Source organism: Anabrus simplex, chromosome 3 (assembly GCF_040414725.1).
Source record: "Anabrus simplex isolate iqAnaSimp1 chromosome 3, ASM4041472v1, whole genome shotgun sequence".
Classification (NCBI taxonomy): domain Eukaryota; kingdom Metazoa; phylum Arthropoda; class Insecta; order Orthoptera; family Tettigoniidae; genus Anabrus; species Anabrus simplex.
The window spans coordinates 140,464,037-140,490,371 of record NC_090267.1 but is presented as its reverse complement, the minus strand read 5'-3'; the positions used below and the strand labels follow the sequence as shown (position 1 = coordinate 140,490,371).

General features: G+C 39.2%; 1 protein-coding gene across 1 annotated transcript in view; it reads left to right on the top strand.

Annotated features, from left to right (window-relative positions):
* Nucleotides 1–26,335, top strand: part of LOC136867115 (chondroadherin) — a 1,785,188-nt gene that overhangs the window by 713,950 nt on the left and 1,044,903 nt on the right. Inside the window, exon 3 of the mRNA XM_067144219.2 lies at nucleotides 2,457–2,519. The gene's annotated coding sequence lies outside the window, so the exon portion shown is untranslated. The remainder of the gene's footprint in view (nucleotides 1–2,456; nucleotides 2,520–26,335) is intronic.

Here is a 26,335-nt window from a genome sequence, read left to right as displayed (position 1 = left end):
CTTTGCACTCCTTGCCCTTTCCTATCCCATAGTCGCCATAAGACCTACAGTACCTGTGTCGGTGCGACATAAAGCAACTTGACAAAATATCCTTAACATACGACCCTTAATAATAATATTATGTTGGCTGGTCCAACTAATTATTTCTTATTTACAGGAAGATCTGAATACAGTATCGTTCATCTTACACATGGCTGATTGGATCCCCAAAAAGTAGCACCAAAAGTTATACTGGCATGTAGAAGATGGCGGTGCTATATCGGGATGTATTAGCCATGTTGAATGAGGCAGCTTGTTACTGCTTTCCTCACTGGGCAAGATAGTACTGTTGCAGCAATATCAGCTCTAAAGAGTATTACCTTTATCAACATCCAGGTTCAGTGGCTTTTCTCTGAACGTTCACCACCTTGCTTACCATGAATTAGACTGAGACTTCTGTTCTCTATTCTTGTTCTAATCTGTGTCAAGAGACAGGTGCAAACACTCACACTTATAGACCTAGATTTACAAATATAGCAATAATTCATCGACGGAATTTTGGAATACCGGCAGTGTATGTGAGCTACAGTTATACGATATAGAATATACGTACATTTTCCTAGAAGAGCACATATAGTTATGCGTTGACTGTACAATTGTACTTCATAATCCATTGTTTGAACGAACACAGAATCGTTATGTGATAATATTGTGGGATAAATACTGACCCGCAACACATATAAAATCAAAAGATGGAACTGTTTGGAAATATTCGCACAACACTGAACCTCAGATGACGGAACGTTACCAGCCGGTAACTGAAATACTTCATGCAGATATTTTTTCTGGTGCTATACAATACATGTCCGCCTCTGTGGTGTAGTGGTTAGCGTGATAAGCTGCCACCCCCGGTGGTCCGGGCTCGATTCCCTGCTCTGCCACGAAATTTGAAAAGTGGTACGAGGGCTGGAACGGGGTCCACTGAGCCTCGGGAGTTCAACTGAGTAGAGATAGGTTCGATTCCCACCTCATCCATCCTCGCAGTGGTTTTCCGTAGTTTCCCACTTCTCCTCCAGGCAAATGCCGGGATGGTACCTAACATAAGGCCACGGCCGCTTCCTTCCCACTTCCTTGCCTATCCCTTCCAAACTTCCCATCCCCCCTGCAAGGCCCCTGTTCAGCATAGCAAGTGAGGCCACCTGGGAGAGGTACTGGTCATTCTCTCTAGTTGTATCCCCAACTCACAGTCTGAAACTCCAAGACACTGCCCTTGAGGCGGTAGAGGTGGGATCCCTCGCTGAGTCCGAGGTAAAAACCGAACCTGGGGGTGTAAACAGATTAAGATTAAGAAGAAGGAGAAGAAGAAGAAGAAGAAGCAATACAATACATAATGTTTTGCAGAAAATGGTCTACATTCTTGCGAAAAATGAAATGTTCACTTAATTTGGATTCCATATAAGACTTACGTCCCAAACTTATAATTGTAAGTCCCTTAAAACTCCCAATATTCACGTCCGAAATAAAATTTAAGAACAAAGGGATAAATGTACTAAGCTATACACAGTGGTCGAGAACAACGTAAACCGGTATATGTACGTTAGAGGGTTGGTCATACTGATAAATCATTTGAAAAAATAATTAAAATCTCGTGCCGTTGTCATTTTTTCAGCAATCAGATCGCTTCGCGGGCGACTTCAGATTGGCATTGCGAGACGGTGCTGCTAAACCTGCGCATACCTTATGACCGGCTGGAGAGCTCCAATAGAAGAAAGAAACTTCTCCAGGGGAGGGACTTGAACAAGGACAAACACGCTATGGTGGCATTGGCTGAACCCTACGGTCTGTTAGTCTTTGATGCTCATTTCTCGGCTTGGCTTTCAACCCCGAATAAGCCAAGTGCAGATTTAGCAACACTGCCTCGTAAATCGCATTTGAATTCGCCCACGAAGCGATCTGATTGGCTAACTTCAGCAGCTGATAAAAAGAAAATGGTGTGATGTATCCACGGAATTATTTCCAGTTTCTTATCAGTATGACCAACGCTCTAACACTTGTATACTCCGTTCGCATTGCTTCCGACCACCCTGTATGTATGTTTTTTACTCATGGGATCAACACTTGTGGTACCCAAGAGTACGGTGTAACACGCAATATTTCACGTCATTTAGAGCAAGTTGAACAAGTTCAAGTTTTCCTGTAGTAACGTTGCCTGTACGAGTCGCCACCTGGTTTGTAGAGACAGCAGGCATGCAGAGGATTTTCTCCAACTATATAAGATATTTCCTCTTTAAGTGAATTCTACTTAGATATGGATTACCATAAATTACTATTGCATTTATATATCAGATATGAAATCTTAATGAGGTACCTTTCTATTATACCTTTCTATTATCATTTCATATCACGAGTAAGAAAAATGAACCACTTCATTCAAAGCATCAATTCCTGTAGAAAATATAGACCCCTTTTTATTTCAGGTGCTTCATAGGTGACCTGGAGGAAGACCATTGAATTAGAAACTGGGAAATAAACAGACCTGGGTAAGTACTAATATATTTACAATTCAAATTGCTAAGATTTTCGGCTAGTTTACTTCTCTAGATGTATAAGTTGCTCTAGATACAGTACATTTCTCTTATATTTTGTAAAAAAGGTAGTAGTAATTTAAATATACGCTACAGCAGTCAAAAATCTTCTTGTTCGTACAGAGAACCTTGCATATGAGTGTTGTTAATATCGACCGAAGGGTTCAGCAACTATATACTTTTTTTAAACTCCATTTAATCCTTCAACATTTCACATGACATTCCCATGAAACAATTAACATGAAACAACTTGATTCGCATAAATGCTACATCAAATCAAATTGAACTCGTAATACAGTGAAATACGCCGCCATTTAATAAGTTGTTGTGCATAATACGCGTTTTTTCCACGTCCTCGAACATTTCCTATATAAAGTCCTCAAAACTTACCCCCGCATTTACGGTCGAATCCAGTGTATTGCACTTCATTCGTGAAATAATTCCATTTAATTTTCGGTAATTCTTGGAAGAAAACTTACGCTTACGTTACGACTTCTTCCTAGGGCAGTGTTGAATCAGAGGGAGGTACCAAGGGGGAAGGGGTATAATTCCTCCTCCAGTGATCAGGCTCAAATTATTATATTCCTGCCAAAAATCAGTAATGTCTGTAATATTACTAGATACTCGTATTTATATTGTACAAAATATGTAGAAAGAAAATGATTCGGATTTAGTGTGTGTCAATACTAAGGGAAAATTTTAGAATATTATTATTGTTCAGTTAGTGTTGTCATTTGTACCTATAACATTTGCACCTTCCCCTCAAACCCACTCCAGAATAAAAATTCATAAACTGGGCGAGTTGGCCGTGCGGTTAGGGTCGCACAGCTGTGAGCTTGCATCCGGGAGATAGTGGGTTCGAACCTCACTGTCGGCAGCCCTGAAGATGGTTTTCCATGGTTTCCCATTTTCACACCAGGCAAATGCTGGGGCTGTGCCTTAATTTAAGGCCACGGACGCTTCCTTCCCATTCCTAGGCCTTTCCTATCCCATCGTCGCCATAAGACCTATCTGTGTCGGTGCGACGTAAAGAAAATAGCAAAAAAACACAAAAATCTGTATAACACCACCCCTTACGCCCGAGGAAAGTGGTTTTTCTCAACACTGACCTAGGGTCATTTTTTTCATAAAATATTTCATCCTTTACTTGCTGATTTGGCTATGTACTGGTCCCATTTTCCACACTTTTGGAACATTTACCCTTGTACAGAGAAATGTCATGACAGCTTTCTTTCTTTCTTTCTTTCTTTCTTTCTTTCTTTCTTTCTCACGCATAGATTCATATTCCTTACTTCTGAACAATGTTGCTTGTCAGGTTCATGACGTCCTTGATGTATAAGAGAGTTAAACTCACTTATTTGGATGAAATCATTTATAAAAACTTGCTGGTTAATGTTACAACTGATGACGACGGATGTGAGGAAGACGGATCAGTTGAACCGGTCCCCACGGCACAAGATGCTCTTGCAACGATGCGACTGATAAAATAACTTATCAGTGCCTCAAATCATATGTCCATGAGTGTAAATTACCTGATTAATTGACAGAAAATGTAACTATTCGTTGTTTGGGTTCGTGTACAAGACGTCACAGATTCACGAGTTTTCTACCCGTAAGCATTGAGTGTATTGTAGGTCTAGTGTTGTAAGAAATAAGCACTGTATAATAACTTGGAATACAGTACATGGGGTATTTATAATACTGAGCATGCAATATTTCAATAAAAACACTAAAATTGGACAATTTCTTTTCTGTTGTAATGTACGTATTTGGTTGCCATCATTTAAATATGTCGTTACGGTTAAAATGTGATTTACGCGGGATCCCTTGAAGAGTATTTTGCCTGAATTTTACTGTATTTGCTTATATATTTCACTCCCCCTACCGCAAATCATCGGGGTAGTTACCCCAATTTCACTTCCTTTATCAAAAATATCAAAATAAAACATTAATTAGCCTGTAAGAAGCACTTGTGCCAAATTCAGCCTTCTATCTAAGTTGAAAGTGTACGATTTAGTGATACTGTGTTTAATATAGTTATCCCAATTTCACCCCTTACTTTAGCACCAAACGTCTGAATGAAACATCTTTACTTTCCATAATTATCTTACAAGGAAGCTGTCTGTCAATTTATATCCTTCCAGCTGTTTGGAAGTGTGCCATTTAGTGATATTTTGTTTAGGATGGTTGTCCTAATTCACCTCCTTTGTCTTAAAACATATGGATAAACCTTTTATTAAAGTATAAGAAACACTACCTTGGTGACAAATTTCATCCCTGAATCTTCATGGGAAGTATGCAATTTAGTGATATTATAATTGAAGTCGTTACCCCAGTTTTAGAATTTTTATTCACAAAACATCGGAATGAATCATCTTCGTTTTTCCTAATTAGTTTATGAGAAAGAGCTGTGCTAATTTGCAGTTCTTTAGCTTAATGGAAAGTTTGAGAATTAAATAAATATTGCAATTATCGGAGTTAACCCTATTTCACCTTTTAATGAAAAAAGATCGGAATACCAATCTGTAATTTCCTTAATTAACTTCAGCGAATGACTTTGGCCAAATTTCAGCTCTCTGTCATCTTGGGGAGTGACTTATTTAGTGAAATTGTATTTTGTGCCGTTACCTTATTTGCAACCCATTTCTCACAAGCTATCGGAATAAAGCATCTTGACTTTCCCAAATAAGCTTATAAGGAACATCTGTGCCAAATTATTTCCCTCTTGCATTGTGGGAAGTGTACAGTTTAGTGATATTGTGTCTAGGGCAGTTACCCCCGTCTCATCGGAAAATATATCTCTACATTTCCTTTAGTACATTACAAGGAACATATCTGCCGAATTTTAGCCCGCTAGCTTCGTAGGAAGTGTGAGAGTTAGTGATGAATTGGAGAGTGAGTCAGGGCTTTCGCTTTTATATATACAGATGATTCTGACATTATTTCCTTTTATTATATTTTCCTCCCTATGAAATTTGCACTAGTTTAATTCTTAAGATAATGAATCAATAGGTATGTGTATTCCAATACGTCAATTGCATGAACGTAATACTCATAACGTCAGCCAACTTAATTTTATTTAACGAATGAAACTTACTATGAAACAACAAGACGGTTTTTATTTTCATTGGTTATATAAACTATTAGTTACACTTAAAAATAAACGAAGAGAAACGTCATATTTTTTGGAACTATCGTACAGGGGACTGATTGTGAAAGGTACTTTAATGAATCCCAATAGTAGAATTATTGTGAACAATTCACCTTTGGAAATATCAAGCCTGCCTATACTCTTAGCGTACTTTAGGGAAAGAAATCCATATTTATTTCATATTAACTATGTCGGGAAAATATTTGGCGGTAACCATGCTGGACAGTTTTCACCGAATGGGTTGTAAATACTTAATTATTATTCGCTGACCAGTACCAAAGTTATTAAATGAAAAAGCCTTATTCTATTCGGAGATAATAATTATACAGAGATGTTCGTAGTACCGGTTACTAGTTTCAGAGACTCAGCTAGTTTTTCTTCTATACAATGATACCAGAACTTTTTCCAAATTTATTACTGATGACTTTTAACCAAATAACTTACTTATATATCTATTTGAGTTGGTAAAAGTGTGATGATCCATGTGGTAGTTTAATTATTTATTGAACATTGAACATTACAGGCTGCTCGCCCCGATACATGTTCACAGTGTTAGAATACAGGAAACAGAAAGAACCATAAATAAACTAAACTAAACATTTATAAGCAGTTCTATAAGCACACCAACTAGTCTACTGAGCTGTCCCCTACATGGGCGGATGGCCAGTCCACATGTAAGGGTCAACCCTGCAATCCTGTCAACTAACTTGGTGGTCCCTCACACGAGCGGTATACCAGTCTCTATGTAAGGCACCACCCTAGACTAATTCTACTAAGTTGCCTCTACTAATAACCATGTGGTAGTTAAAGACAAGTATATGGTACATGGTTCACTCACTTGTCAGTCCACAATATACATGAACATCAGGTGTATTCTAATGTTATTATGTGAAGCATAGTGCTAACTACACCATTTCACTTTGTGTCGAGACTGCAGAGAGTGGAAGACCTTAATTTCCTTAGTGCCTACCTAATCTGTACGGAGAAGGCACTCCTTTGATGTACATGTTATGGGTAGTAACCAAAAACCAGATAATGTCAAGACTATGCGGAATGTTCGGTAGTACCCAACGAGTGTAATATTAAACTTTTATATTGAAATCGGACTTTTTCTGGCTAAAAATAGATTTGTTTGGATGAATGAGAACAACGTAGCATACGCCGCCGTAAAATTAGAACATAATTCAGAACTGAATTCTTGATTTCTGCTTTCGTAATTTACATTATATTTTTCTTTAACATTAACTTTCATTATTCATGTAGGTTTGATTTGATTTGATTGTTTTATTTATCATCAACAGAGTTATTAATTCTCCAATTACAGATGAAATAATACATTCAAATAATAACAATATTAAGAGCACTTACTACTACTACTCATCATAACTAAGCAATATGCAGGCTGAACCTTAATAAAGCCTACAAACTGCAGGGACTGATTCCTGACCGAAAATGGAAGAAAAATGCCCTACGAACATGTGTCCGGAAGTGGACGGTGTGCGTGCAACGTCAACAAATAATCTCGGACCACAGTACATATCAGAATCACATCCACGTCACAGCAGATGTTCAAAGTGGCCGCTATGGGCTGCAATGCACGCTTTCGGACGTCGTATCATGGGCTGCCTCACTCTTACGCACATTGCGGCCTCTCGCCGAATAGCGTCACAGGCGTCGTGAACACGCTGTTGAAGGGTCTGCACATCAGGAACTGGTTCAGCATACACAACGCTTTTCAGGTGTCCCCCGAGGTAAAAATCCAGGGGGTTTAAGTCCAGTGATCTAGGAGGGCATGCAACAGGGCCTGCGCGTCCTATCCACTGCCTGGGGAAGATGCTGTTGAGGTGTTGGCGAAATGTAATGCGGAAGTGGGGTGGTTCTCCATCCTGCAGAAACCACATAACCTGTCTTATTGCTAGACACATTCACAAGCAATCCGGGCAGAATATTCTGCAGGAAGTCAAGGTACGTTCCTCCGTTGAGGCGTTGCGGAATAATAACTGGTCCAAATATGTGGTCGCCAAGAATCCCTGCCCAAACATTGATGCTGAAGCGATGCTGGTAAGACGCTTCAACCATTCCCCGGGTATTTTCTGTTGCCTACAGATGAAGACTATGTAGATTGACGATGCCATTTCTGGTAAAGTTTGCTTGATCGCTAAAGAGGACTGACGACAGAGATCCCATAACTGTGATGGCCTGGTGCAGAAACCATCGACAAAGTCCTTCCCGTAGAGGGAAATCCGCTGCTGATAATCCTTGCACTCGTTGCAGGTGATAGGGATAATAGCGGTTGTCACACAGGATACACATAATCGTAGTCTGCCTTACACCATGTTGGCGGGCCACTTGCCTGGAGGTTGTACTAGGGTTCGTCTCAATGTCCTGTAGAACCCGTTCCTCCAGATCTGGTGTACGCACAGTCCGCCGCCTCCCTGCACGTTCGTCTGTCTGAAAAGACCCATGATCACACAAACGCCCCAAAAGGGCTTGAAACTTTGTGTGATGTGGTTCGTGTCTGTGAGGGTACTTGTTTTGGTATAGCCATGCTGCCTCTCGACCGTTTCCATTGGCTTGGCCGTACACAAACACCATCTCGGCTTGTTCCAGACATGAATACCGGACCATTCTGCTTCCGACAGTACGCTGCTTCAATCACACCATCTGCAACAGAAGAAACACACTGCAAGTTGTGAGAGAACATTTAATTACCGGGCGAGTTGGCCGTGCGCGTAGAGGCGCGCGGCTGTGAGCTCGCATCCGGGAGATAGTAGGTTCGAATCCTACTATCGGCAGCCCTGAAGATGGTTTTCCGTGGTTTCCCATTTTCACACCAGGCAAATGCTGGGTCTGTACCTTAATTAAGGCCACGGCCGCTTCCTTCAAACTCCTAGGCCTTTCCTATCCCATCGTCGCCATAAGACCTATCTGTGTCGATGCGACGTAAAGCCCCTAGCAAAAAAAAAAAAAAAAAAGAACATTTAATTCGTCAGTGCCAGCTACCGTCGCAACGATGCATTTCCGAACAGATGTTCATATGACATTTTTTCCTCCATTTCCAGTCAGGAATAAGTCTCTTCAGTTTGTCAGTTTTATTGAAGTTCACGCTGTGTAATATATACATATTTACAAAACACAAAAGGAAGAAATGAAAACAGAAAAGTGTTTATGCTTTTGATATGACCGAAGGAAGGAAGTACAGCTTTCAGTTACCAAATGCGCAGATCAAGATACATGGAACACACTATCTATGAAGCGTCCACAAGATGCCTACGAATTTCACTAGCTGACGAGTGAAATATATCCACCATCCCGCTAATTTCGTTCAGGGATCTTAGGGCCTGCATAAACGAAGAGTTCCTGTGTTATTCCATTCTGCACCTGGGTAAGTGAAAGGTGACAGACTGTCGGATTTTGCGGGAAGGAACATGAATTGGAAGCAACTGGAGTATACTGACATACCTGCGCCTAGTACTTCAGATGTAGAGTGTAACAACAAGCGCCATTCAAGTACGAGGAGTAAAAATAAATAGACAACAAGAGGAAAACAAGTTAGGGAAGCTTAACATTTACAGTAATTCACATGTTTTCATTAAAATTAGCGGTATTTTGCGTTAACATATATTTTCTATCATGTAAAATTACCGTAGTAAAAAGAGTTAAAATTAATCAGCACAAATTATGTCATTCAGATGTAACTTCTGCAATTTAAAACTAGATCTTAACTTCAGAACATATTCTACGTCAACCAATGCGTGAAGGTTAATGACAAGATTATCCGGCTAAAGTCAGCACTGAGTTTTAAATTCTGACATTAGCCGCGCTGTTCGGAAAATATCAATATAATCCAGATAAACTTAGCATTAGCCTATTTTACTGCTCATCCATAAAATACACAATATTAATAAAACAACAGATTGATATTAATTAATGTCTAAACAAACCTCGCCGTAGAGAGGAACTGAAAACATTTGCAACATTTATTATCCGTGGAGCGTGCTAGAGGAGGCTGCGCGAGAGCTGTGCAGAGTGTGCAGAGGGCCCATGGCAGTCGTTTATTCTACAACACCGAATTAGCACGTTGTGTATGCTTTTAAGAAATACCAGTCGATGTGATTAGTCTCAGCACTACTCTCTATTACCCATAATTGCCACTACTTCTATCGACAGTTCTGACCATGCTAAACTATTACAAAATCCAATAGGATGAGCAGTGTGGTGGACGGCACGGGGCTGAACTGTTGTATGATCATTTACCATAGTTTATCGCTGGTTTCCCTTGCACACACAGTTTATCGTGATTCCTGCAAAACAGTCACATACAATAGTGCACCCATAAGAAGGTACGACCAAATCAAGTCACATACGACAAAAATCTCGAAATCGTCGTTTTTGTATTTACGATCGTTTACCTCCGACGACCAGAAATCTTTTCCCAATTAAAATAAAAGAAATCAAAATGAGATCCTTGCTATCCTAGCAATAAAAATCACTTAAAAGCCATTCCTTGGATAGTCTATGTGCTCAGGGGCAGAATATGGCTAGATTATTATATTTCAATAGAGAAAAGCCGAAAATCAGGTCAAGTGAAGGAAATGTTAAAAGTAAGACTGATTGACTGATATATCCTTACTCCTAATTATACGTTACCATACAGCCAATACTGCGAACCTATATGCGTTCTGAAGGGTTCAGTGAACGTACGCCGTAATCAGATTTGCAGCAACCCTTGCTTTGGACATTGCACACCCATATAGGCCTACTTGACTACTGGGTGCGACCGATTGGCGTTCAGATACTGTACAGTAAGTCACAAAATGTTTCTTAGACAGAGTGCTGAGTGAAAAGCGATTGCATCTCGTGTCGTGTAAGTCACAAAATTACGAGATACCTAGAGCTTGAATCTGAAGGTATAACAAAGTCCGGTTCCTTGGTTGAATTGTCTGCTTAGCGGCCTTCGGTTCAGAGGGTTCGAGATTCGAATCCTTGCCAACCTGGGGATTTTAACTTCCTTGTTAATTCCTTCGGTTCGAAGGCTGTATGTGGTGTTTTTATCTTAATACATTCCTCTTCACATACAATGCATTATATTAAAACAACACGAAGACACAGAATACATCCCTCCACAAATATTTCGTGTCAATAAAGGCATCTGGCCTTAAAATTGGGCCAAATTAACATGTAGTTCCGACCAAAATAATTTCAAAGGGACCAAGGAGGATAAGAGAAAGAAGACCAGAACATCAAAAATACGTTTCCATGAGAAAATCAAATAATATTTCACCATTTGAAATTATCAGTGTTAAAGAATTCAAGTTTCCTAATCTAAATATGACGCGTTTCATGAGAGTATTTTATTGTGCTCGTCAGTTGAAACACTGTACCTCCCAATGACACTGGATACAACGCCGTCGAGGTACCACAGCAGTAAAATGACGTGTGGCCACCGGACAGGGCCTGATGGAGGTATATCGCCTTGAAACCATGGGCGACCTGCGCGTCTGTAAACAAAAGGGTCCTACCTAGGATGAGATCTAATGTTGAAGACGATACGAACCAATCCCTGAGCCAGAGGAAATAACCAATGAAGGCTAAAATCCCCGACGGCCGGTAACTGAACTCAGGACCCCTTCCATTAAAGACCGGCAAGTTATCAAGTAAGCCGAGGAGCCGCAAACCACTGAAGTGACAGTGCACTGTGAGATTGCCTCCAGATATTGACTGCGCCTGCCAAGTGCTTTAAAATAATTATTAACCCTTTAAGTGATATGTAATTCCAGATACACATGCACCCCTGTGCGGGGTTATTTTAACACAACCTGCCTCCATTCTACATTAAAGCTGTAAGTCAACTTACCACATTCTCTCTCTATCTCTCTTCTCCTATTGGTTCCACATAACATATGAGGTTACATGTTAACTATCATAAGTCATCAAATAAGTCTACTTTCAACTGACAGCGCCTCAATCAACTGGAACGTGGAACTAAAAAGTTGCGCTCGTAGCGACGAACTATTTCGTGGTAACACGCATGACGATCCGTGCCTTTAATAGCACTCTGAAGATGAAGATCCCTTGAGGAATCGAACGTTCACAACACAGGGGCTTATAGTGGCAACTCGACGGTGTGCTAGCCAGCGTCCTGGGAAGGTGTACAGTGCCAAGTGGCGAGCACAATGGCCACTAGGTTGAAGTGCTAGTTATCAAATTTAGAACATGTATCTTTAATGCTAATGCATTAGACAGGACATCTCTCTGTACCAAGGAAATAGCAAATCATTGTATTCTGTTGGAAACTAATTTATTCTATTTATATTGTCATGTTTTGTCGTTATTGCGGTAAACCTTACCACGCCCAAGTGATCTCATTATATACATTCCCATTTTTAATTTATTATAAGACAAAATTATGTTATTTTTGAAAAGTTAATGTCACAACATACCACACACGAGTTAATTACAAACATTTTCTATTGCTGAAGTGGAATACTGACAGTGCACTGTATATTAGTTATATTCTACCATAAAATGTTTTTCAAAAGGTCAACGTACATGACGTATTTACACAGCAAACGATCATGGAGACATCTGATCTAAGTTCATGATACGCTTTGTAAATGTTACATTATCACGCTAATTGCAGTTGTGAAATGATCTCAGGTAAACTTATATTTTTCTCTTCTGAATTTTTTCAGTTCAACGATTTTTATGGCGGGATATGACATACTGTGGAAGGTATCACCGAAGCTACAAGGTGATAAGATAAACAAATTGTGAAATTGCAATAACTCTTTTAAAATTCATTTTCATATCGGTTGAGCTCTAGTTTTCTATTATCATTTGCCAGAAAGAGATTTGATCTGACAACTTCTCTGAAAGGGTTTTATGTTATACAGTGTAGTGGACTGGCGGCTAAAATCTCTCACAGGTTCTATCCTCATTTTGGGACATCTTCTATACCCATCGGAATAACATCAATTGGCATAAAATCCGAATCACACTTACATTAAGCCTTGTAGTAATTATTTCTCAAGTTGTTCTTATAACATTTAAAATGTTTTTGTAGCTTTTAAATTTCGCTAATTTTTTAGAATTGTTTGAAACTGTGGATCCAATTTCACAATCATTTTAATTGTTCGAGTTCTTTGTATTTATAATTAGGTTTAAATTTTCATTATATTTTGTATTCCTTGTCCTCGGGCAACCTCTAGGTCGAGGAAGAATTTATAATTTAAAAAACGTGATTTTATAATATGATATAGTATATTGTAGTTTTCCATATCGCCAAAACAAATAATATACTTATCAACAGGCATTACTCCGGTTAGGTTATCTATTGCATACTCTTTGGTAACACTTGCCTTTAGGATTAAACACAGTTTGGTTCGGGGAATAATAAAACTATAATTCATCAGTAATGCATCTGTCCATGATCAGTAATTCATCTATTCATAATCATGCAACACGGCAATCTGTAAATTTGCATGTCCCTAGAATGAATACAGTGAAGTATGGAACTAGTGGTGTATTGTATAGGGCTATAATAGCATTTAATTCTATTCTAGACTCGATAAAATTTTGCCAGAATTTCAATAATTTGAAAAGAAATATTAAGAAACATTTATGGGAAAAATTTAATGTTCTTAGATTTATTCTGTTTAAATGAACTTATTATCAGGTTTCATTTCGGGATGTATAGTTTTGTTTATATAAACTTTGAAACAACTATTGTATTCTTAAAATGTTGTATTTTAGATTTAAATTATTATAAATAATTCAATGGCAACTGTGGCACCTCTTTAATGTACGGCCCCAATACGACTATTAGCTTATGGGATCTTTGAAACAATAAAATAAAAATTAAAAAGACTAAATAAAATATGGAGATCGTGCTACGTCAGATTGTCATTTTCAAACGAACAATTTTTTATTAGAGTGTAAACGAGCGAAGGAAGAAATTAGGAGAGTTGGGCTGAGAAAAGAAGGCCTGCTATAAATGTCTAGAATAGGATGACAATATACTATCATATTCGTTTTCTCCCTGGTATGTCCCTAAGTTACATGAGGTTGGCACTTTGTATTGATACAGCCCAATTTTACGACCGGGTGCCTTTTCTGACGACAACCGTATATGGAGAGATGTATTCACCTTCGTGTTTTTGTCTGGTGGATGTGTTGTATGTAAATTAAGATGTGTATTATGACGTACACAAACACCCATCTCTCGAGCTAGAAGAATTGACCAGACGTGTTAATATCCCCGGCGCGGCCGAGAATCAAACCTTCGACCTCTGAACCAAACACCACTGTACCAACCATTCAGCCAATAAGCCAGACGGTGGCAGTACTGTAAGAAATGAAAATCAATTTGGGGTTATAGTATCGAGAGTGAGTTGCCAGTTGCCACAAATTATGCTTGTAAATCGAAAATTAGCTCCTAGGTTAGAGTACTCTCCACATTGCGCTCATTTGTCTGATCAACTTCTGTACGGGACGGAAATATGAATGGGTCCATGATATTTTGCTTAAAATCTGCAAATAATGAATGCCAAAGTAGGGGCGTGATAATTGTTATAATAATTGATAAAGAGGTAGGAGGCCAAAAGTCATACCCATGCCTTTATCTAATTAAAGTTGTCTTAGACTGACCTTTTGCCCAGGGCTTCACGTGCGTGAAAATTAATTCTTATGGCTCTTTACAGAAGAGATGAACAATGGAAACTAAATCATAATAATTTCAACACATATCAGTAATATTGAAACATACTACAGTAGTTTAAGTTGATTTGTTGATAAAGTTTGAATATTTCCAGAAAGAAGAATATACTAACGTGGAGAAGCAATCAAGTGGGGTTGTAACTACTTGATTGGCAAGGAACGCTAGAACCGGTGCCTCTCGGTGGTACACCACTAAAACTGAGGTTTCAAATCCAATCGATCATCACTGATATGATTTAGGGTTATCACTGAGATGGAAGATTCTCTATCAGTTGTTTGTATAGTCTTCGGTTAGAAGTATTTAAAGAAGTTGGAAAACAGTGGAGCATTTCCATAGGTAAATTATTCCAGTCCTTCATTATTCTTCCTAAAAATGAATATTTGCTCCAATTTGTCCTCTCAAATTTCAATTTTATCTTCAAATTATCATCATTAGTACTTTTAAAATCTTCACTTTTATTCCTTCTACTAATGTCATTCCACGCCCTCTCGCCACTAGCTCGCAACAGATTTAGTCGAGCAGCTCGTCCCCTTTCTCCCAAGTCTTGCAAGTCTAAAGTTTGCAGTAACTTCGTAACACTGTTCTATTATTGGAAATAAAAAATCCTGCTCATTTCCTATGCATCCTTTCTAGTTCTGGAATCATTCACGGTGCTAGAATAAGATACTTATGATACCTTTGGATTCAACGCAGCACGCATAAGACAAGGAAGTACGGTACTAAACACAAGCACTCTTGTTCGCGAGCAACCAACGTGGGCGTAGTATCTGTGGCCAGCAATAAACACGTTGAAATGTACACTTTTTCTTAAGAATCTTGTCTAGTTGATGAGGTATAAAAATTGAGTTTGACCAAATTTAAGCTAATAAAAGGAGTAACTTGCACATAATTCATTTACTGCTTATATATTAAGTATAGTATGATTAAATGAAGAGTATATCATTTGAAACACCATTTGATGAGAGTTATTGAAACATAGTATCTATATCCCACCATAATTAACTGAATATCTAATGTATTCATGTAACATAAACCAGTAATATCTATTGGGCATCTGCCCAGAGTCTATTTGGATCTCCAAATTGCATCATCAAAGCTTATGAGGTTATAGGGAAGCCATAAAATCTAATTGTGGCGCTGAAATGAGGCGTACTCGCCAAGATGAGGAGTGAGATAGTTTGCCATTGCTTTCCTCATTGGACCATGAAGTCTCCTTGCAGTACGACTATAACTACGAGTAGCAAATTTCACAACATCCAGATGCAAAAGTCGTGCTCCAAACTGTCATCGCTTAGCACCATCCATACTTCAGCAGCTTCCATACTGTTTAGCCATGAATGGAGTGAGTCTTCGATGGAAGCTACGTCTTGGTCTAGCATGTGCCAAGAGACAGATGCCTAAAATACTGCATCCATGAATAAATGGCAGCAGGTACACACAGGTATTGTGTTTTTAGAATAAAAGAACAATTTATAATAATGCACTTCATTTTATATTCAACAGGAAACAAAAGACAGTATGTAACACTTTATCACAAGGTATTAATACTCTTATTTTTTTACTGTGAATTCTCTCTCAAGTCTGAAAGATGCAACACCCCCTATAATGATCCCCCTCCAGTTATAGCTCATTGCTGAGAGACCTCACAGTTAAACTCGTTTTTCCTGGCGGTCGCCTTGTGGAACTCATTAAAATATTCATTCTCTGTTGGACAGACGGCCTCAGGAGCATTCAGGGCTAACATTTTCTCATTTCACCATATTTTATTTTTTGTGCTTCTGATATACGGTGCCATCGTCAAATAATCTCGCTTGAACTTTTGTTTAGGTAAAGCTGCGAATTCACCAAAGTAAGAGCTGTGTAACAAAATCATTTAAATCGAGCAACATGCTGTGTTAATTGGTAATAGTATTAGTTACTATATATAATGAATTTTCTCTTTTATTACTAGTATTACGGGACTGAGAGGTAGACATACTTTACTCTTATTACCAGGGAGCTGGTGACCACACAGTCCTAGTATCCAATGTGCTTCTAATGACCTGTTACTATAGAATTTACGCAAATGTTCATCTTTATAAACTGGCGAATGGGATTGGAAGTATGACCTGTCGCTGCAATGAATTTTCTCCTGAAATGCGTTCTGGGACACTAAGGTCACAAGAAATAATAAAAACAACAATAATATAATAATAAAACAATGCATCCAGACAGACTTACCAAACGAACAGTCGAAATAATGGAAACAGGAGTAAAGCCCAAATAGACATAATGAAATGGATTGGCGAAACAAATACCTATTTGAAACAGGCAGGAATTACACCAGCATTTCCAAAACAGGGTAATCATAAGATCTAAAATTCACAAACGGGAAGTTGACCAAGAGGAAAGGCCAAAGAGAAATCTGGAACAACCTGGTCCGAAGACAACGAAGAAGACCACAGTAAAAGAATGAAAAAAATATGGGCACAAAGAATGGCAGATGTGCGCCTCTAAGTACTTTGTGTAGTCCTAATAGGTTTATTCGCATATAATAATAATAATAATAATAATAATAATAATAATAATAATAATAATAATAATAATAATATGGTCTCGGTTTCCGTATACTCAATTACCTTATTATGGACTACTAATACCTGAAATGAGGATTCAAGGCATCATCGAAAATTATGATTTATCTACAGGGCAGTTCGTGCGAATGGCTGTAGCGGAGTAAGATAAAAAAGCGACCCGTAGTTAGCCCTTTACTGAAGAAACATTCGTGTAAGTTTTCAAACCAGTGCTGGTATCCTGAGAGGAGGTATCATCCTGAACGGGCTCAGTGCATCCCTGCCAAACCAGTGGTAGAAAAATTCTGCAAAATATCACGAATGTGCGGGACATCAATACAAACAAATTTGCAGAGTTTAAAATGAATTACGACAATATCCATGACATTGTTATTGTTTATAGTTACATAATTTTGGCGAGAACAATGTAAATATTTACGTAAAAACGTCCTTAGTATGTGGTAATTACCTCGCAAACCCTAGTATAGCCTATATCTCCCCCTCCGTCAGGTAAGTCGTAATGAAAATGAAAATTTGAACCTACAGCACGGGTTGCCTGCCCTACAGACGAGTACGTACAGTACTCCTAAAGGAAACATTTACCGTGGAGATTGTTCTCTGGTGATTTCCCTCAGCAATGTACAGTTCCGTGTGTCTCAGTTGTTGATATTTGCGTCTGTGCGTTGCTGAAGGTTCGTGATCTGACTAGGCACCGTGTTCGTCAAAGCTTCGAAAAGGTGTGTCGTCCTGGTAGACAATTTTGTTGTCGTCGGCGCTATGTGCTTATTCATACATGTTTAAAATGCAAGGATCTGTGGCTTTTTTACGACCAGTATTCTGCGATATGGCTGTGTCTACAAGGACAGTAACGCGCTAAATGTATAACTGTTCAGACGTCTTACTTTCGGAAAACATATCCTCCTTTTTAAACTTTGTCCAGTGGCGTCACGTGCTGAAAACCTTTGAGTGTGCACACAGAGCTGACAGTAGATAAACGATATCAGATGCATAGGCCTAAGTTGCTTCTCAGTCGGTCAATACGTTAACAGGAGCTCAGTTAGCCTATAGTGTGTCGCCTCTTTGGTTCATTAAGCAATATTATGTTATACGTGCCACTGTCAACAGCGCCATGCGGTTAGTGAATTAACTACTCCGGGGTAACAGCTTTGTGCATTAACCACTACCACGGACTACACGATACTTCTACCATCTTTGAGATTTCAAAAGTACTTTTAGAGAAGACATTGGAAGCGGGTCAGCGATCCGTAATCCACTGCCTGCTCGGTATGAAACAGCCATCGGATGCATATTGAGCAGGCAGTGCCGTGATCACACAGCAAACTATGGTGATATTCGCCATACCCACTGCATTGCCTCTTCAAGTTCTAACAATACAATACGCTGACAGTTGTAGTTCAAGATGGGTTTGTGATCGTCTGGCGTGGGGCGTGATCCAAATTGAAACGGGATATGAATCGGCACTTACAACTTCCTAAATACCTTCTCAACATACAGAAATGTTTTTGTCATCATACATTATCATATCAATTTCAGTAATTTTGTGTTTATCAGGGTGTTCACGTGGTCGTGTGATCCTTAAGATGAGACATCCCTGACTTTGCTCTCCTGTCCTGCAAGCATTTAAAATAATCCAAAGTGTCCGGAATTTTAGGATATATGTCTATTGAAAACTGAAATTGTCATGACAATTTATTCCATGACCTTCACAAGCGGCGGAAAGTAATTTTGCAATATATATATGGAATGGTAAGATAACAACTCAAAATTAATAATGGAAACAGGAAAATGTATATTCATAACATTTCATATAGGAGATACCTACCGATACAGAAGGCGGGTATATTTAAATCTGATATCAGTGATACTTCTCATCATCTAACCACTTTGGAATTAGATCAGGGAATTTAGTATACAAACTACTCACCTCTTCAGTAGAAGGGACAAATGGATGAGTTTTGTCACTTCTCTATCATGCTGTAGACAATACAATCAGCGGAATCATTTACGTGGTGAAATACGCTCATTATCATTAAAGGAGGCATGAAAAGTAAGTTACCACGCTGCGCATTTCTAACCAAATTGTGGACTATGTTCCAACGTAGAATTTTTCCTACACAAAACTTACGTAAAAACTAACAGTGATGAATATGTCAAGATAAAATAATGATAGAAAGAAATAATATAGACATTTCCTGTACAGTTGTTCGGTATGGGTCGGTTAGTTCCATTGAATCTTGAAGAATGATTTATCATACAATCATATGGAAAAGCCGGCCTTGCAGTTTAGTTGTAGGGAGCTTGCTTCGTAATAGGAGCAGCTCGGTTCCATTTTAGGCCATGTCAAGGATTTTTCCCGAATCTAAGGGCTCATTCGAGCTTTTCTCAGCGTACATAAGAACATTTGAGAAGCTAGCTGACGGTGAGATGGCAAGCCTGATCTCGAAACCCAAGAATAATGGCCGACAAAATTCGTCACGATGTTAACGCGTCACCTTGTAATCTGCAGACCTTCGAGCTGAGCAGACCGTTTCGTAGGCCAAAGCCCATCATGGCTGTAGTGTTATTGCGATTTTTGGGTTGTTTGTTTAACGAAAACGAGAAAAAGTATGTCAAACCATTCGCTGGGTGGGGTGGCAGGGCGTGGGAATTTCCTGTGCGTTGCCGGTTCGAAACTGTTACAATCACTCACTCACTCACTCACTCACTCACTCACTCACTCACTCACTCAATCAATCAATCAATCAATCAATCAATCAATCAATCAATCAATCAATCAATCAATCAATCAATCAATCAATCAATCAATCAATCAATCAATCAATCAATCAATCAATCAATCAATCAATCAATCAATCAATCAATCAATCAATCAATCAATCAATCAATCAATCAATCAATCAATCAATCAATCAATCAATCAATCAATCAATCAATCAATCAATCAATCAATCAATCTCTGATCTTTATTTAAAGTTCTCTATAATTGGTTTACATAGTCTTTCCTGAGATGATTTCAAAGAACTGGGAAATGTATTAAACCCTGCCCCACGTTGCTGGTGTCGATATATACACCCTTACTGGCTTCGATGGGAGACGCAAGCATAATAATGCGGCAGCGTAACCTGACGAACAACCACGAATGAGACTATATCGAAGACCGGCCTGAATTGCCAACATGGGCTTCGAATCGCCCTCCTCCTATTTTCTGTAATAGCCTTGGCGTACTAGAACACATGGGGGGTGGTAACGTTCGGAAGATAAAAGTAACTAAGAAAAATACTTAAGATGGAGTCCTATCTAATGTGAAAGTACGATTTATGGGTTCAACTATTTTCCGGATACTGCTTAGTACTGCTGCTAGAAATGCCAAGAATCATGTAATGGGGTCACGAATATCAAATTATTCCTGAATTGTGACATAAGAAAAGAAAGAACAATATACAATAAACTCTCCGCACACGGAGGAAGGAAGAAAAGAAATACGCGAGTTACATTGAATCGTCTGAAGGTCGTTCACCAATCTCACTCAGTACAAGCTTCATTTGGCAATGAAGTATAATCAAAGTCTGGTAGTTAACGTCATCTATATTTCTATTCCTAATTTACTTGCTTCAGTCGATCACCACCATGTAATTTGAGAAGATGTCCCCTACACAATACTTTTTTTGCTAGTTGCTTTACGTCGCACCGACACAGATAGCTCTTATGGCGACGACCTACACAATATATTCTATTCTTAGCACGTACTCAACACGTCCCTACGATACATAGTTAATACATGATAAAAATATTTACATAATAAAAAGCACACAACACTGAGCAAAAGTCCCAGGACTTCCCGTAGCCTGCCACCAAGAAAGACAATGATGAACATCTGTTCTGTTTAAACTCAAAGCAATAACACAATACACCGAACAAAATCATATGTACACTTTATGTATAGATGGCGCCATTCCTGTAAGGAAAACATGGGTATCGCTTTCTTCTTCCCCCAGCGAAAGCTTAATGCAAGGTTGCGCAGGCCGGCTCATTCTGGCCTGGGTTCGAACCGGCCTCCTTCTGACTGAGAGAGACATCTGAAAATCCCTAGCTACCTATTGCCTCATACTACGGTACAGAGTATGGTTCCAGTGTATGGGACCCTCACCAGGATTACCTGATTCAAGAACTGGAAAAAATCCAAAGAAAAGCAGCTCGATTTCTTCTGAGTGATTTCTGACAAAAGAGTAGCGTTACAAAAATGTTGCAATGTTTGGGTTGGGAAGAACTGAGAGAAAGAAGAAGAGCTGCTCGACTAAGTGGTATGTTCCGAGCTGTCAGCGGAGAGATGGCGTGGAATGACATTAGTAGACGAATAAGTTTGAAAGGCGTTTATAAATGTAGGAAAGACCACAATATGAAGATAAAGTTGGAATTCAAGAGGAAAAACTGGGGCAAATATTCATTTATAGGAAGGGGAGTTAGGGATTGGAATAACTTACCAAGGGAGATGTTCAATAAATTTCCAATTTCTTTGAAATCATTTCGGAAAAGGCTAGGAAAGCAACAGATAGGGAATCTGCCACCTGGGCGACTGCCCTAAATGCAGATCAGTATTGATTGATTGATTGATTGATTGATTGATTGATTGATTGATTGATTGATTGATTGATTGATTGATTGATTGATTGATTGATTGATTGATTGATTGATTGATTGATTGATTGATTGATTGATTGATTGATTGGTGGGATGTATAATTATTTATTAACTACCATCTAAATTATCGCGATATTATCATTTAACACAAGTGTTCTTAAACCGAACCATTGAAAAAGAAACAGTATGAAATCCAAGGGTCCATAGCTTTTAACTTCAATACATAGCATCTACGCAAAAGGAGACCGGAACAAAGAAAAGTCTGTTCTTTTGACACACTGGGACAATGGTCACCCGTCGCTCTGTCCATTCATGAGCCAAGGCGGACCGTAACCTTCTAATTACAGCCGCAATTTCACTTCCTAGGATACACTTACTATCGCCCAATGCATTAGTTCATTCCATTTATTTCATATTACCGCAGACATACAAAAAAATGTGATTCATTTATTCTCCATTCTCTCACCCTTCACGTCGATTATCTTGGGACAATATAACATTCGATTTCCTTATTTCACATCTCATCGTAGACTATTTTTGGGCATTTGGCCCTCTCATTACTTATCATACCGCGTATTCTAGCTCCTTGAGTATTGAGATATTATTATCCCTTTCTCGACCCTTCATATTTCTCTTCATTCACCGTAAAGAAATTCTGACCACTCTTCCAGGCATCCGATACCTCCGCACATCACACTGGTTCCGCACAAGAAAGAACACTCCAGAGAGATTCTGGTAAAATAATCATCAATCAAGGGAAATTTGGATATTGTCCCTAACATAATTTACCAAAATAACACCGTTTTTATCTCTTTCAGTCAGGACTCTTCTCCCTTGATGTTCATGCCTTAATAGTACGTACCAGCTAAGCATGAATTGTACAAATGACCCGTGAATTCCCCACCTGTTTTCTACGACAACCATATTGAACATTAACAGCAACTTCTTGGACATGGTATCCCTCATTCATCACTCACTATTGTTTCCAACCCACTTTATGGGAACTCAGAATACTATTCTATCCTTGTTTCGAATACTTGCTAGGATATTATTAATTATTGACAATAAACTACTCCTCTCGAAGGACTTGTTATAAAGATAGAAATGGTTTGTTCAGAGGGTTATCTCTCTTAATTTTACGTTAACATGACAAAAGAAAAGTCATATTCCATATTAGGACATGCATTAATTACAGCATTTATATATTAACAAAAGAAAGTCCTACGTTCTGCCTCTCCGGTTATGCTTTATCGTGCTAAGAAATAAAATGGCATCAACTCATCTGTATGGTGGTCGTTTTCCTTCCACGGGAAACCCATGGTAGAGTTCTACTCATCCATCCTCTTGGCGCTGTAGACGAGAGTATCAGTCTTCGAACCTGGTCTGCGACAGTCCATCACCCTAGTTGGTTCGTTCAACTGCTACAAATCTTGAAGTAATCCAATTGGTATCAGCTCCAGTACTCGTCACACGTTCCCTTTGTCTACAACGACACACACACAGAATTCACACAGACGTTTTCCTTATGTAGGCAAGTAACTTTAATCACGGGCGGCATGCTTTATCACAGTGAGTAGGATGACTCATAAGGCTCGAGAAACCCTGACTCCAAATAGCGGATTGTTCCTGGTGAAGCTATTCTACCGCCGAATGTTACTGCTACGAACTGGATACCACTAATTTACTGATAGTGCGTACCGATTTATGCCGACATAGTTCATAACCGACTCCCGCGATTCATTTATACAAATGTTCTCCAGCGGCCTACCAAATTTATGCATAGCACTGAGACACCTGCCTGGGCTCGATTAGCAACTGTTCAAGTTCCTAGCACACAGTTCACAAGGCTGTAAAGTTTATGGTCGCGACGGGCACTTACTTCGTGTTTGTAAGTGGTCAATAGACTGTCCTCAGAGAGGGCCAGGTTCGGCCTTATATTGTCAACTCGCTGGTACTTGGGTTGGAGGTTCATTCACGTTTAATGAAGGAAATCGGCTCCGTTAATAACCGGAGTTCAAGACATTTAAAGGGTGTGTATTTTAGACCTCGATTTCCTCTTTCACTCGAGCCAAGTGCGATCGCAATCTGATCGACAGTTCTTAAGTATTCAAGCTCCCGCCTTTAATTAGATCAATCGCGTCCTTTCGAGGGAGGGGCTAACTTTGGGCGCAATTCTAGGCTTGGGAAACGCAACACATTCACACGTGTTAGCAATACATTACATCTGGACATCTGGTGACCTCAATTCGCGCCGGGAGTAAAGTATTCCGTATTTTCAGGCTGGATGAAAATATCACGTAATTTTACGCGTCAAAATTTGCCCTTGGCACCCGTGAAACATGCAAGAAAAACGGAAAGTTTCTTCTTTTAGTGTGGAACCCTGTAACATAGGCCGCACCTCTGGTCGATTAGACTATCGTTGCGTAGCGTTTTATCTCCATCTCTGTCTTACACTTCAGAGCGCCTTTTTTGCGGATCTCGGTTTCAGCGACACCTTTCCATTGTTTGCCAGGATATCTTTCGCGGGTCCAGTCCTGACCACACCCTTATCGAGTTCCAGGGATGCCCCTTTTGCCCAACCTGTTACAAACAATGCGATTTCTCAAGTGATTTTAACAGGAAAGGTGCATATGCTGCCAATGAGCTGCACTGGGCACTGTATGGTTTCAGTATCGAACATTTTCCTTCATAAAATATACCATTCCGTAATTACTTTTGCTATAAATTGATATTTGCCCCAATTTGTCCTCTAGAATTCGAACTTATCTTCATATTATGATATTTCCTACATTTAAGAGCTCAACTAAAGCATTCACCTACTAATGTCATTCCACGCCATCCCTCCACCGACAGGTGGGAACATACCGCTTAGTCGAGCAGTTCGTCTTCTTACTTCCAAGTCTACCCAGCACAAAATTGCAACATATTCGTAACACTACTCATTTGTTGGAAATCACACAGAACAAATCACTGGCAACACTGGAATAGCCCAACAAATGAAAAATGCCCAACATTTGTGTAAATTCTAGATTTTACCCAAGATTGGGCTAGCGTAAACGCCTCTCACAACATCAAGCTTCCTTTTCTAGACCTTTAAAGCCACACGTTTTCTGTGACCCGGAGATAAATTAAAGGCTACTACTGTGCAAATAGTGGCCATGGCCTTAATAAAATACAGTCTTTGAATTTACCTGGTACGACAATTTCAAACAACGAGAAATCACATTCACATTTATTGACGGTTGAGTACGAACCTACCATCTCCTAAATGCAAACTTAGAGTATACCACGTAGCATACTCATTGTATATTATAAGCCAGGAAATTGTATTATATATCACTAGCTTTCACCTGCGGCTTCACCCGCGTAGGCTAGGTTTGGCGAATACAAGTCATTGTGGCCATCGAGTTCCGTGGAAGGATCACAAAGGGGAACAAAAAAATTACCAGTTTTAGCTACTGTGATGAAATGGATTTGAATACATATTGGGCAAACTTTGGCTATTAGAACTTGGACGAAACTTCCTAGGAGATAGGACTTCCAATGCTGAATGGTGTTAAATATATAGCGTGATTCAGCCGCCCCTTCCAATGTAGTTTAATTCAGCCCACAATATTCATTCTGTCCTGAAAACATCTGCCCTGCCCGTATGCTCAGACAACACAACCGCATACAGGGTTATTCACCTAACATGTTACACGGAAATAACTTCTAAACCATTTATGATATGCGCATTCTGTTTTCATATTCGTAAATGGTACCCAGGGGCGTATAAAATAATGTACTATGTATTCTCATGGGGTCATTAACAACCGAAATATTTATACTAACTCCGTATTCTTAAATAAAACGACAAAAATTCATACAGCTGGTCTAAAAGTTCAACTGCATACAAGTTCATATATGTAATTATTTTCAAAATCGGACAGTTATTTTTGAGATATCAATAAGATCAGAATGTGCTGTTTTGCATGCCGCATCAGACAGCGTGAAGTCGGGCAAACAGGTTTTTTTGGTGTGATTCCAGCCACAGAATGGATACCAAGAATGTAAGCATATCGTATACATGTGATGGATTTGCAAAGTGTGTATGACAGGCGAACTCATGACAGGACAGGGAGGTGTGATGTTTTAAAAAAGAATAAAATAATTACTTTGACTTCAGAGGAACATAACGAAAGCTATAATTATCACTGATTTGAGTGTACAGTACATACTACTGCATGAATTGAGAAATAAACATAATACAGGTCACCGGAAGAACTCCTTTTAGAAAATAAAATAAATAATGTCCGAAAAATCTCCCTTCCCTGTTGTGTGTTCGCCAGTCATACAAAAACGTTGCACACCCAGGGTATGTTACGGTACATCACATTTTGTGTACGATAGTTTACAGTACATGCCTGGTATTCGTTCTGTGGCTAGAATCAATGCCAGGATTCAGCTTGCGTGCCAATACGTCCTTGGCCGACCGTACGCTGTCTGATGGGGCACGCAAAAGCCCAAATGCTTTCTTATTGATATCTCAAAAAGTAACTGTCCGATTTTGAAAATACTTAGATATTTGAACTTGCACGCAGTTGGAAGTTAGGCCAGCTGTATGCATTTCTGCCGTTCCATTTAAGAATATGGAGTTAGTATCAGTATCTCGGTTATTAATCACCTCATGAGAATAAGTAGCACGTTATTT